This window comes from Ranitomeya imitator, chromosome 4, assembly GCF_032444005.1.
Source record: "Ranitomeya imitator isolate aRanImi1 chromosome 4, aRanImi1.pri, whole genome shotgun sequence".
Classification (NCBI taxonomy): Eukaryota; Metazoa; Chordata; class Amphibia; order Anura; family Dendrobatidae; genus Ranitomeya; species Ranitomeya imitator.
In genome coordinates this window covers 58,026,361-58,040,975 of record NC_091285.1, presented here as the reverse complement: position 1 = coordinate 58,040,975, position 14,615 = coordinate 58,026,361, and the positions used below count along the sequence as shown (strand labels likewise).

Genomic DNA, 14,615 nt, shown 5'->3' with positions numbered 1-14,615 from the left:
ATTTTGTATATGGACTCTCAGGATTTTCAACCCTCTTTTCTAAGCCATAAAGAAGATAGATTGAACAATACGGGTTAGACAAACGTCATTATAGGGGTGAAAGTTGCCCCCTTTCATACAAGACTCCATGGTTCCTCCCCCCTGTTTTCTTTCTCTCCCCCCCCCCATTCCTCCTCTTCGTCTCATTCTTTTCTTTTGTCTGTCTACCATTATTCGGAGCGACCTAGTTTCTCTTGTTTGGGTCGCTCTCTTCATATGTATCGCCAAAGGTCATACAGTCTCCCTGGATAGGGGATGATGCCTACATCCACCATGGATTTATTTTTCTTTTCAGGTTTTGTTGGACTTGATTGAAAATGACCTTTGACCTGAAAGTTCTATTATTTCAGGACTTGTTGGCTCCAGGTCTTGATATACAGTTGTAAAGGAGATTTCTTTTTGTACTCAGTAATCATTATGTTGCTGAACCCTTTGTTACTTGATGGCTTTGAATTTCTTTTCAATAAAAACCAGATTAAACATAAAATTGTATACATGTTTTTTTATAAGCTAGTGCTTTAAAAAAAAAAAAGATCAGGGCTTTGTTAAGGAAAAAAAAAAAGAGGTTTATGTGCCATTTTTTGAAAGTTATCTTTTTTTTTTTTTATTTGTCTTTACATAAATATGTTTGACTTGCCGATGCACAACTATAAATTTTCTGGGGCTCACGGCAACACAACGGGCAATGTACGGCAATAAAAGTTACATATCCTGAAGAGGCCGTCTAAGCCCTATTCCAGGGTATCATTAGGATGCTGCACAAAAATCACCTGCCCCTAATGACAGCCAATACGTCTTTTAACTGGCCTGAGATACAAGAGGATATCCTCCCCATACAGGTGACAATCCAGCAGCTGTCGGCTGTACACTATAGCTGACAACTTACTGCATCAGCCACGATCAGTGTTTGCACCGTCCAAATCTGTTTAACCCCTTAGATGCTGCTGTCGATAGTGACTACATCATATAAATGGTTAACAGAGTGTGGGGGCTTCCTCTTTATCCCAATTGGTGCCCTCAGATCATGATTGTGTGGTCCTGATCCAAATAGTGGCCTTCGAGTCTGACGGCTGTTGTAACCTGTTCAGAAGTTAGCGGAATTTACGTGGTAAATATACACTTTTTCATTTCTGTCATGCCACTTTGCATTAATTCCTGAAAATCATCTGAAGGGTTCATAAACTACCTGACTGCAGTTTTCAATATGTCAGGGGGTGCTGTTTTTAAAATGGTATCACTTATCGGGGTTTTCCAATATATAAGACGCCTAAAGGCACTTCAAACATGGATAGGTCCCTAAAAAAAATACATTTTGTAAATTTCCTTGAAGAAATGAAAAAATTACTGCCTCATTTTTAAACCTCCTAAAATGCTAACAAAATAAAAGAACATTTTATAAATGATGCTGATGTACAGTAGACATGTGGGACACCTTATTTATTAAAGATTTTGCGTGTTATGACTATCTGGATTAAAGGGATAATCCTTCAAAGTAGGAAAATTGCTAATTTTTTAACATTTTTCTCAAATTTCTGATTTTTTTTTATAAATAAACACAAAACATATCGACCTAAATTTAGCATTATCATAAAGTATAATGTGTAACGAAAAAAAACAATCTCAAAATCACTGGGATGTGTTAAAGTGTTCCAGAGTTATTACCACATAAAGTGACACTGGTCATTTTTAAAAAATGTGGCTCCGTCACTAAGGGGTTAAAAGTGACAGCAGGACAGCTGCGTGTGAATGCAGCCTTAAGAAAACCACATGTATACATTGCCGCCCAGCTTTTAAAAAAATATAGCATATACGTGTAAGGCTTATAACTCTGGTTTACGCCCAAACTACACAACCAGAGAGACCGTGAGCCCCAGAAACGGATAGGAGTTATTATAATCTACTTACGACATTCTCTATACAATTTAGAAACAGTTTTGCACATTCATAGAATCATAGAATGGTAGAGGTGGAAGGGACCTCCTGGGTTATCTGGTCCAACCCCCTGCACACCGCAAAAAAACCCATGCGAAAGCAAGTGCGGGCAAACGCATGCACCTGCATCTACAATGTTAAAGATAGGAAATCAGGACGCATGCGGATGTATGCGTCAGAAACGCTGCAGACACAGCCGCAAATGTGAAACCGGCCTAATCCGTATCTTCTCCCTTTAAGTTTCATCCCATTGCTTCTCGTGTTTCCATGTATCAATGAGTATACAGATGATCCCTCTACACTGTGACAGCCCTTCAGATATTTATAGACAGCTATTAAGTCTCCTCTTAGCCTTCTGTCTTCCAAGCTAAACATTCCAAAATCTTTTATCCGTTCCTCATAGGACATACTTTGCAGACCGCTCACAATCCTGGTAGCTCTTCTCTGAACTTGCTCCAGTTTTTCAATGTCTTTTTTAAAATGTGGTGCCCAGAACTGGACACAGTATTCCAGATGAGGTCTGACCAAGGAGGAGAAGAGGAGGATAATGACTTCACGTGATCTAGACTCTATGCTTCTCTTAATACGTCCTAGAACTGTGTTTGCTTTTTTGCTGATGCATCACACTGTTGACTCCTGTGCAGTGATCTATTAGTACACCCAAGTCTTTTTCACACATGCTGTTGCTTAGTTCTATTCCTCCCATTCTGTAAATGTAATTTTCGTTTTTCTTGCATTTCTCCCTGTTAAATACCATTCTAATAGAAGAAATAAAAGGAGATTCCATTGGCACAATCCAATCCAGTAATAAAACTATTCTTTGAGAAGTTTAAAACCAAGTTTAAAGAAGTTTAAACCAAGAATCTGCAAAAACCCTAGTCCATGCCCTCATCATCTCCCGCCTTGACTACTGTAACCTCCTGCTCTGTGGCCTCCCCTCTAACACTCTTGCACCCCTCCAATCTATTCTAAACTCTGCTGCCCGACTAATCCACCTATCCCCCCGCTATTCCCCGGCCTCTCCCCTCTGTCAATCCCTGCACTGGCTCCCCATCACCCAGAGACTCCAGTACAAAAGCCTAACCATGACATATAAAGCCATCCACAACCTGTCTCCTCCATACATCTGTGACCTCGTCTCCCGGTACTTTCCTGCACGCAACCTCCGATCCTCACAAGATCTCCTTCTCTACTCCCCTATTATCTCCTCTTCCCACAATCGCATACAAGATTTCTCTCGTGCATCCCCCCTACTCTGGAATGCTCTACCACAACATATCAGACTCTCGCCTACCATCGAAACCTTCAAAAAGAACCTGAAGACCCACCTCTTCCGACAAGCCTACAACCTGCAGTAACCACCGATTGACCAAACCGCTGCACGGCCAGCTCTACCCTCACCTACTGTATCCTCACCCATCCCTTGCAGATTGTGAGCCCTCGCGGGCAGGGTCCTCTCTCCTCCTGTACCAGTTGTGACTTGTATTTTTCAAGATTATTGTACTTGTTTTATTATGTATACCCCTCCTCACATGTAAAGCGCCATGGAATAAATGGCGCTATAATAATAAATAATAATAATAATAATAATAATAATAATAAAGTTTAAGAAAGTTTAAAGAGAGCCCGAAGCCTAGGCGAACTGTAGCTGTTTACAGGAGAACTTGCAGCAGGATGTCGATAGCTGCCTCTAGCTCCTCCCGTCTCAATCGAATTTTAAGAGCACTAACTGCAATTTCCTATTTCAGCAATGGAAAATTCTATCTTTATAGAATAGATTTTATCTGTAAATTGAGAGTGAAAGAAGCAGATTTCTCTGATAAGATAAGTTAAAGTTTATTATTCCCAAGTGTACTACTGATGTATGGGAAAAAAAAATTCTCTTACGCTCGGTAAGAAACTTATGGCTCAAAGAAAACCCACCTGAAATCAAATAGTGGAGCAACACCACTCACAGTGTCATAACTTATCACAAACAGACAAAAATAAAACCACTCTACCCCTCTGTGGATACTGCCATCTTACACACCTGGCTTTCAGCTACTTAGTACAATGCATTCCTAGAATAATATTCACCCTTTATCTTGTGTTGTGCCTCGTTAGGCCTCTCCTAGCCCAATGTGCTATAATTTGTGCCCAAAAGGAAAAAGTAGCCCACTCATCCCGACAACAATGTCTCAGGAATGAACTTGGTCTATGTCTTGGACTCTCAAAATAAACACCTCTGACCATGGATACCCTTCTAAATCTACTGCCTGCAGTGACTCCACCAGCAGATAAAATCTACAGCCGTCATGGACAACTCACCGATGGAACTCAACTTCACCCCCCCAAAAAAATGGCATCCATGGCAAAAGCAGATCTATTACGGCATGCATTATTAAATAGATTTCTTAGACCTGAGGAGGCTGGAGTACTTATTGTAAACAACTAGATCACAATAAGTGCATAATCATCGGATTAAAATTAGTCCAGCTAGCGCTAATCTCTCATAAAGTGCTCAATTTACTATTAGGCATGGAAACTTTCACAAAGGAATATACAGCGAACCTGATATGGATTTTCAACATAAGTACATGAGCTTCATCAGGTCTAAGAGCTATTTAAGCATTACTCTAGTTTTTTTTTTTATTTCACTGCTAGAGTGGTATTACTGCTCCCTGCCCTTAGTGTTATACTCACCAGCCACTGTCTTCTGCTCCTCCCAGTGCCGCACCCGCCGCCATCTTGTGTCCACAACTTCTAATTGAGTTTTAGTCACAGCTAACGATCACAAGCTCTCAGTGTAAGTCTATGGGAACTCCTTTTTGCCTTGTTCTGCCTCTTATGGATTAAGGCCACATTCACACATTCACTATTTGGTCAGTGTTTTACATCAATATTTGTAAGAAAAACCAGGGGTGGGGGGAAACTACAGAAATGGTGACGTGTTTCTATTCTACTTTTCCCCTGATTGCTCCACTCCTGGTTTTGGCTTACAAATACTGATATAAAATACTGACCAAATACTGAATGTGTGAACGTGGCCTTACAGTGACCTCCGGATCACCCAGCAAAAACTGGAGAGACTCGATAGGTCACAACCTGCAGAAGACGACCGGAGCGGCACTGAGAACAGAGGAAGACGGAAGCTAGTAAGTATATTACTAGGGGTAGGGAACTCACAGTAGCGATACCACTCAAGTAAAAAAACGCCGGAGTGGTGCTTTATCAGTACGTATTGTGAATTTAGGTGACAGACCAGCTTTATTACCTATCGTAAGTACAAAATAAAAAACTTATGGATGAAAGTGAAACGGATGATTAATAATTCTCTAATATACATCTATTACCTCAATTGCTCCATTTACATGAAGGAATGAATCAAAGTAGTAATACTGGATAGTCAGAGAAAGATAAAATTGCACTAAGCCGCCCTTTCAGCAAAAAACAGATACTACTTTACTATATTACTACTATACTAAGAGTATTCTTGCCCTCTTCACCAACTGATGGCACCAGGAGCACAGCCCTAGGAAATTAGACATGGAGCAACCTCGTATTTTGGCTCAGTAAGCCAGAAAAATACAATATTTGTAAACCGTAAAATTGTAATACCAGACAATACCAGGAGATGGCGACCTAACCGCTTGTAAAAACCCAAATTCGATGGCTGAACCGGTTCTTTAAACCGTATAAACAGCATATTTTTGTTATGCATTATTTATACAGACTTTACATATTCTTCAGCCTGCCCTTTAGTGGTCTTATGTCCCTATGTTGTGAATAACATCTGCACAATCAGACTATCTTAGCAGCCTTAGTCGATCCTAGTGGGGCGTTTGTTCGTTTTACGTTTAGTTTCTTTTCCAAATACAGCCTTGTTGATTAGGCAATTAGGAGAAACTAAGATAAAATACTTTAATGCAAACTCATTAAAAGATTGTGTACCAATAAAAAAAAAAAAAAAGAAATATTATATTGATAAACTATTAAGCATTGGTCAGACGGAATCTGACAGCAGGTTTTTGATACCTAATTATGTAGAGACAGAGACCCTGACTCCAATGATATCTCTAGCCATGTAGTCCTCCCACTCTAACTCCGCCCCCACCACTGATTGGCAGTTTTGTGCCTATGCAGTGTACACATAGCGGTGTGGGCGGAATTACACAGAGCTCTGCACTTAGGGAACTGCTACATCTTCAGCAGATAAAAACACTGATTTTTATAAAAAACTGCATTAAGCAGCCCAGTAAATTATACATTACTGGAATCAGGGTCTCTGCCCCTACATTATGCTGTTCTCAGATAAATTAGCAAAAACCTGGCAAAAGATTCCCTTGAAATCCCCAGCAAGATGCAGTACCAGTGCTCCCACAGTTCCCAACTAGTCTTTATGTGGCAGCTGGTACATGCCGTACTTACTGTAGTGCCCTATAAAGTGCATCACCAGCTTCTGTCCGTACGCCCCATAACGTAGAATGTGCTGATGCCTGAGCATCTACGCAGTCTCTGGAGCTGCTGACACTTGGTAAAAAGTGACCGTCTGACTATAAGGTTACCTTAGGCCGCATTCAGAGGTTAGTGATTTTTCTGATACGCAAAAAAAATCGAATATCGGTTTTCCTAAAACCTTTAGCCTCTGCGTAACTGAGCAGCTCAGAAGATCATCAGAAGAACCGCTGACTATATGCCCTATCAAAAGTATTAGGCCTAGATAGCTGGCACTTCCAATATCAACACAACCTATAATTTCTCATGGAAGTAAATGTAAAAAAAAATATGAAATAACTGTATAATTTTTATTTCAACAACAAATTACATAACACATAAAATCGGTACATATAAAAAGGGATACAGACACAAAAAAACTGCATGTATTGTATGCAAAAACTGGGTCAATGAGGCGGAGGTGAACATTTTTATCAATATGGGTGCCTATAGTCATAAGCATATTAACAACTGCCAATGAATTTTGCACAAGCATTAATAGGTTAACAATTTCCAATAAATTTGTTATTTTTCAAAAGTAAAATCACCTTAAAAAGGACCCAATGTATAATTAATATGCCTCCTGTATAAATTCCTCACTCAATGTCGTAGTATAATATACAGCCCATTAAAATACGTTTCAACAGAATACACATAGAAAATATTTACACAATGTGCCGGCCATAAAAGCTATATATGAAAATAAATATTTGTGCAACAATGTGCTTACTCTGTAGCATTACATCAACCTAGATTCTCCTGGAAAAAGGTGTATTAAATATCAACGTGAATAAAAATATATACACACAAAGGTCCAGGATTAAGGAGCCAAGTGCTTAATTAAGTATATAGGTGACCAGATATTAGTTCTATGGCATACTTTGCACCAGTGTCTCCCTAAAAGGGAGGTGTACACTATTGCAAGATATAAACTGCAGTGGATGCAGGTAAATACATAGAGATCAAAGATTAAAGTGCCAAGTGCTTAATTAGGTACACAGATAAAGAGATTCAGCTATATGGCATACTGGCGCACAAGATAAGAGCATGAAAAAGGCTGAAAAGTAGCATGATACATGACCTGTGTGAGCAGACTGACCCCTTATATGTACCGATTTGATATGTTATGCAATTTGTTGTTGAAATAAAAATTATACAGTCATTTCATATTTTTTGGCGTTTACTTCCATGACTATATGCCCTATCTGTGCATTTCAAAAAGGTGCCCCCTTCCCTGAGTGCAGAGCCACTCAATAGAAGCTGCTCACATGCCTTGTGAGCCCCAGGTCCCTTTTCTTTTAGACACCATCTAAGTAAACTGGTCAACCTGCAACCATGGTGCTTTAGCATGAATTGAGGCGTGAAAGTGGCTTTTCTGCTTAGATAATGAGAAGTAAAAGGAGCACTAATAATATAGAATTTCACAGCAAAGCCAGGTAAGTTAAGGTTAAATCCTAGCTCTACAGGTTCTTATTTGATAACCTGGCTCCCCCTGCATATAACCAGGCTAGCTGTTCTCCTTAGTCATTCAGCTCAGGGAAGCTGACCAGACTGGATGTGTCTTGGAGCTGAAGAGAGAGACAGGTCAAAACCCCTCTCTGAGAAGAATCTGCACAGGCCATGTATCAGGGGTTGCTATGGAAATAGTGGTTTTGTTTGACTGAGCTGGGGCTGGCTAGTGTACTCACTTTTGTTGCTAGCGCTTTAGACATTAATGGCGGTGTTGAATTAGAGGGCACACCAAATGTACATCGTTATACAGGCTGTACACGGACTACTTCAGATAACGCAGATACGGCATCATCAGGGGATGGGGGACTACAGTATAGTTAGAATTCTATAATGTTGACACCCCAGGGTGTCACTAACTGATATTTGGCAATCGCCTCTACATTATATTGGAATCGTTTAGGCAATATAGTGACAGAATGTTTCAGGTTTAATTTTACCCCACTATTTTAATCCATAATAAAAGTTACCTTTTAGGACTTGATAGTGAGGGTTCCTGTTGGGTCATCCCAAATTGTACATAATTGTTATATATGACCCCCTAAGCCCTTCCTAGATCTCTACAATTTGCACATTGATAATGAGCCGCTGAACTGCTCGGTTTCTCATACCACTGAATGGACTCTCTGTTTTGTTATTATTTACTGCTGGAAGTTTATGGAGTTAATAAACCTTCCTGTTTGGACAAGAAACTGCATGCCTGTGTGAATGCTGCCAACTACCAAAGAGCTAAATCCGTACAATTGGTGGCTATAATGCGGGTGTGAAGTCCCAAGAAGCACTGGTGATTGCTGAATAAAGTCTGTATGTCCTGGGTGAAGGCAGCATTGCAAACACAAAGCATGGAGGAGCTTGTGAAGCAAATAGGCCAGGTGCAGCAACAGCAGCAGCAGACTCAACAGGAAACCAAGAAACTCCTTGTCCGGCAGTATCAACAGCAGCAGGAGTTAAAGCAGCACCTTCTGCAGCAGCAGGATCAGCAGCAGATGGCTCTCCTGGCAGGAACTGTCTGAGGCAGGGAGACTGGATCCATGTGAGGCGAACAGTATGGGAGGTCTTGCAGAAAATGACTCTGGAGGATAAGGTGGAGGCTTTCCTGAGTATGTTTGAGAAGGTGGCAGACCGAGAAAAACTGTCACCCAGAGCAATGCGTACTATGCTCATGCCCTGAAGGATGCCAAGGAGTACGACAAGCTTAAGGCGGAGATTATGGCACATTTGGGTGTCACCCTGGCAGTCCAGGCACAACAGGTGCACCACTGGCGCTACAAAACGGACAAACCTCCCAGTCCCAGATGTTCGTCCTGTTACACCTGGTGCAAAAATGGCTACAGCCTGGACCTGGTCTCCGGCACAGATGGTGGAAAGAGTGGTAGTGGACAGCTTTATCCACTCACTGCCTAAATCTGTGCAAAGCTGGGTTGCCTGGCGAGATCCTCAGAATTCAGAGGACCTAGTGAGTCTGGTGGAAATATACTTGGCTGCCGAGAACTCCCTGAGCAATAGAGGAAACCTGACTTCACCTGTCAGGAATACCCAAAGAAGAGGCCCCAAATCACCTCTGAGGGGTGCCTAAGGTCCCAGGAGGGATCAGAGCTGGGTTCAAGGGGTACACTTCATCACATTGTCTGTTGAAGGTGTGCCCCGGGTCATATATTAGCCAATGTCCCTTGACCTCGGAGCTGATGGACTGCAGCATGGTCCAGCACTGTTCCTACTTTTCCTACCCTGCCTGCAATGCTGATCCTCATCCTGGCAAAGGGCCTCAGGAATGCCAGGTGACTGATTGGTGTCCTAGTGACAGGCCTTCTGGTAGAGGGCAACACTTACACGTGTGCCAGTCTATGGGAAGCTGATAGGCATCAGGTGTATTCATGAAGACGCCAAGAACTTTCCTGTGGGTCGAAACTGACAGATGGTGGATCCATGTCCCACAAAGTGGGAGTGGTCAAAGACTTGTTATATCCTGTAATTATCGGCCTTGAATTTCTTCTGTTTTGGGATTTGTGGGTGAAAATGATACCGCATGGTAGCTCGGTTGATAATGGGTCACAACTGAAGAAACCTTGTTACATGCCATGACTGACAAGTTTCCTTTGTCGATAGTGGCTGGCGACATGGAGGAGGAAGCATCCTCTGAAGCCAATATCTCTGGCCTGGAGGTGTCCAGGGAAACTTTGGAGCCACCCAACTCAGGGACTTCGGTAAAAAGAATACTAGGGGATGAGTAAGGGTGATGAATGTTGTTCCCCAGGAGGAGTTTGGGTTCCGCGTTTGGCTGGGCATAAAGATTGGTTATATCAAGAGACCAAGGTAACGGGCCAGTCAAAAGAGCGCCTCCTCAAGGCACGATCCAGGGGGTTTAGTCTGTCGACTGGGGTAGAACAATTTAAACCTGGGGATTTGGTGAAGGTGTTGGTGTTCACCATGAGGAACAAATTTGTTGCCAAATGGTAAAGACCCTGTAGTGCCCGCATCCCTACCTGCAGTCGCTCTCTCCCTGCAGAGACATCAGCGTACTCACCGCCAAGACTCCCGTCCTGCTCCTTCCGGGTCTGCTGCTGCCCGGGGTGCACGCACTCCTAGCAGGTCTCCAGGCACTGTGCTTACAGAACGCGTGCACACCCTTCCCCTTTCTTAAAGGGAATCTGTCACCTCAAATTGGCGGGATATGTAAATGCCTTTTTTCCGGTCCGATGGGCGGCGTTTCGTCTTCATTTCTCCACCCCATCCTTCCCTGTTGTCCGCAATATGTTCGAGAATTAGAGTACTTGTCCTTCATAGTTCACGTGTGCGCAATGCAATCTTAGCTCGCTCAGTATGCTTTGCCCAACTGCGGGCAAAGCCGAAAAGCATTACTGCGCATGCGCCCGCGCACTATGTCCCAGAACACAGCTAAATACTTCTAGAGGAGTAAGTTGTGTCAGGGCCTGTCGGGACTGGTTAAAAAATGCATTGGCATTGTACGAATCTCCATCATTGGAGACTGACTCTTGCTATACGTATAGACAGATGCCTCTGGAATAGACAAGTAGAGACCCCACCCCCTGTTGTACTTCCTAGGACTCTAGTTCTCCCTGTGTGCTCTGAAGAACCTATGCAGTTAGTAGGGGGCTTCACCCGTTACGGGTCTCTTGCGGTTCGCAACAAGACAGGGGTGTGCTTTTACTGAGGCAAAATGGGTCATTTTATTGGGTATGTCTATCTATACCTAAATACCAGAAACCGTTGGAAAACTTCTGAACTCAGGTTGTGTGAAGGATTACAATATATTTCCTCCACAGGTGTGTCTCAGTTTATACTACCTGCAGATGTGGTTATAGGTATGGAAACAGACAATATCTGTCCTACTAGAGAGTGGTGCAGGAGCCAATATACCTACACTATAGTAAGTATATTTTTTTCATTTTTTGACTAGCACTTGATTATTTACTGTCACTTCTTTACAACAGAGTATTTTTGACCTCACTGTGCTCTTTTTGTGTCTTCATGTTTCTTGGTGGTGTGAACTGTTATGTTTGCTAATGACAGGTGTTATGAAGGCAATCCAGAAACACAGTGTGCTTAGCGATCAGAGCGCACACAGTGATCTGACAAATACCCAAAAATACAAGAACGAGCTCTGAGACGTGGAAACTCTGTAGACTGCACACCTGATCCTATCCTAAACACAACTAAAAGCGGCTGTGGATTGCGCCTAACAACTACCTAGGCAACTCGGCACAGCCTAAGAAACTAGCTAGCCTGAAGATAGAAAAATAGGCCTGACTTGCCCCAGAGAAATTCCCCAAAGGAAAAGGCAGCCCCCCACATATAATGACTGTGAGTAAGATGAAAAGACAAAATGTAGGGATGAAATAGATTCAGCAAAGTGGGGCCCGATATTCTAGGACAGAGCGAGGACAGTAAAGCGAACTTTGCAGTCTACAAAAAACCCTAAAGCAAAACCACGCAAAGGGGGCAAAAAAAAAAACCACCGTGCCGAACTAACGGCACGGCAGTACACCCTTTGCGTCTCAGAGCTTCCAGCAAAACAAAAGACAAGCTGGACAGAAAAAAAGCAACAAAAAAGCAAAAAGCACTTAGCTATACAGAGCAGCAGGTCACAGGAACAATCAGGAGAAGCTCAGATCCAACACTGAAACATTGACAAGGAGCAAGGATAGCAGCATCAGGCGGAGTTAAGTAATGAAGCAGTTAACGAGCTCACCAGAACACCTGAGGGAGGAAGCTCAGAAGCTGCAGTACCACTTGTGACCACAGGAGTGAATTCAGCCACAGAATTCACAACAGTACCCCCCCTTGAGGAGGGGTCACCGAACCCTCACCAGAGCCCCCAGGCCGACCAGGATGAGCCGCATGAAAGGCACGAACAAGATCGGAAGCATGGACATCAGAGGCAAAAACCCAGGAATTATCTTCCTGAGCATAACCCTTCCATTTAACCAGATACTGGAGTTTCCGTCTAGAAACACGAGAATCCAAAATCTTCTCCACAATATACTCCAATTCCCCCTCCACCAAAACCGGGGCAGGAGGCTCAACAGATGGAACCATAGGTGCCACGTATCTCCGCAACAACGACCTATGGAATACATTATGTATGGAAAAGGAGTCTGGGAGGGTCAAACGAAAAGACACAGGATTGAGAACCTCAGAAATCCTATACGGACCAATAAAACGAGGTTTAAATTTAGGAGAGGAAACCTTCATAGGAACATGACGAGAAGATAACCAAACCAGATCCCCAAGACGAAGTCGGGGACCCACACGGCGTCTGCGATTAGCGAAAAGTTGAGCTTTCTCCTGGGACAAGATCAAATTGTCCACTACCTGAGTCCAGATCTGCTGCAACCTATCCACCACAGAATCCACACCAGGACAGTCCGAAGACTCAACCTGTCCTGAAGAGAAACGAGGATGGAACCCAGAATTGCAAAAAAATGGAGAAACCAAGGTAGCCGAGCTGGCCCGATTATTAAGGGCGAACTCAGCCAATGGCAAAAAGGACACCCAATCATCCTGGTCTGCAGAAACAAAACATCTCAGATATGTTTCCAAGGTCTGATTGGTTCGTTCGGTCTGGCCATTAGTCTGAGGATGGAAAGCCGAGGAAAAGGATAGGTCAATGCCCATCCTACCACAAAAGGCTCGCCAAAACCTTGAAACAAACTGGGAACCTCTGTCAGAAACAATATTCTCAGGAATGCCATGCAACCGAACCACATGCTGAAAGAACAAAGGTACCAAATCAGAGGAGGAAGGCAATTTAGCCAAGGGCACCAGATGGACCATTTTAGAAAAGCGATCACAGACCACCCAAATGACTGACATCTTTTGAGAAACGGGAAGGTCAGAAATGAAATCCATCGAAATATGTGTCCAAGGCCTCTTTGGGACCGGCAAGGGCAAAAGCAACCCACTGGCACGAGAACAGCAGGGCTTAGCCCTAGCACAAATCCCACAGGACTGCACAAAAGTACGTACATCCCGTGACAGAGATGGCCACCAGAAGGATCTAGCCACTAACTCTCTGGTACCAAAGATTCCAGGATGACCAGCCAACACCGAACAATGAAGTTCAGAGATAAGTTTATTAGTCCACCTATCAGGGACGAACAGTTTCTCTGCTGGACAACGATCAGGTTTATTCGCCTGAAATTTTTGCAGCACCCGCCGCAAATCAGGGGAGATGGCAGACACAATGACTCCTTCCTTGAGGATACCCGCTGGCTCAGATAAACCCGGAGAGTCGGCCACAAAACTCCTAGACAGAGCATCCGCCTTCACATTTTTAGAGCCCGGAAGGTACAAAATCACAAAGTCGAAGCGGGCAAAAAATAACGACCAACGGGCCTGTCTAGGATTCAAGCGCTTGGCAGACTCGAGATAAGTCAAGTTCTTATGATCAGTCAATACCACCACGCGATGCTTAGCTCCTTCAAGCCAATGACGCCACTCCTCGAATGCCCACTTCATGGCCAGCAACTCTCGATTGCCCACATCATAATTACGCTCAGCGGGCGAAAACTTCCTGGAAAAGAAAGCACATGGTTTCATCACTGAGCAATCAGAACCTCTCTGTGACAAAACCGCCCCTGCTCCAATCTCAGAAGCATCAACCTCGACCTGGAACGGAAGAGAAACATCTGGCTGACACAACACAGGGGCAGAACAAAAACGACGCTTCAACTCCTGAAAAGCTTCCACAGCAGCAGAAGACCAATTAACCAAATCAGCACCCTTCTTGGTCAAATCGGTCAATGGTTTGGCAATGCTAGAAAAATTACAGATAAAGCGACGATAAAAATTAGCAAAGCCCAGGAACTTTTGCAGACTTTTCAGAGATGTCGGCTGAATCCAATCCTGGATGGCTTGGACCTTAACTGGATCCATCTCGATAGTAGAAGGGGTAAAGATGAACCCCAAAAATGAAACTTTCTGCACACCGAAGAGACACTTTGATCCCTTCACAAACAAAGAGTTAGCACGCAGGACCTGAAAAACCATTCTGACCTGCTTCACATGAGACTCCCAATCATCTGAGAAGATCAAAATGTCATCCAAGTAAACAATCAGGAATTTATCCAGATACTCACGGAAGATGTCATGCATAAAAGACTGAAACACAGATGGAGCATTGGCAAGTCCGAACGGCATCA

At 43.3% G+C, this 14,615-nt stretch overlaps 1 protein-coding gene across 1 annotated transcript in view; it reads right to left on the bottom strand.

The window, feature by feature from the left end:
* LOC138675472 (histidine--tRNA ligase, cytoplasmic-like) overlaps positions 1 to 14,615 on the bottom strand; it is an 89,570-nt gene that overhangs the window by 25,006 nt on the left and 49,949 nt on the right. The gene's annotated exons all lie outside the window — the stretch shown is intronic.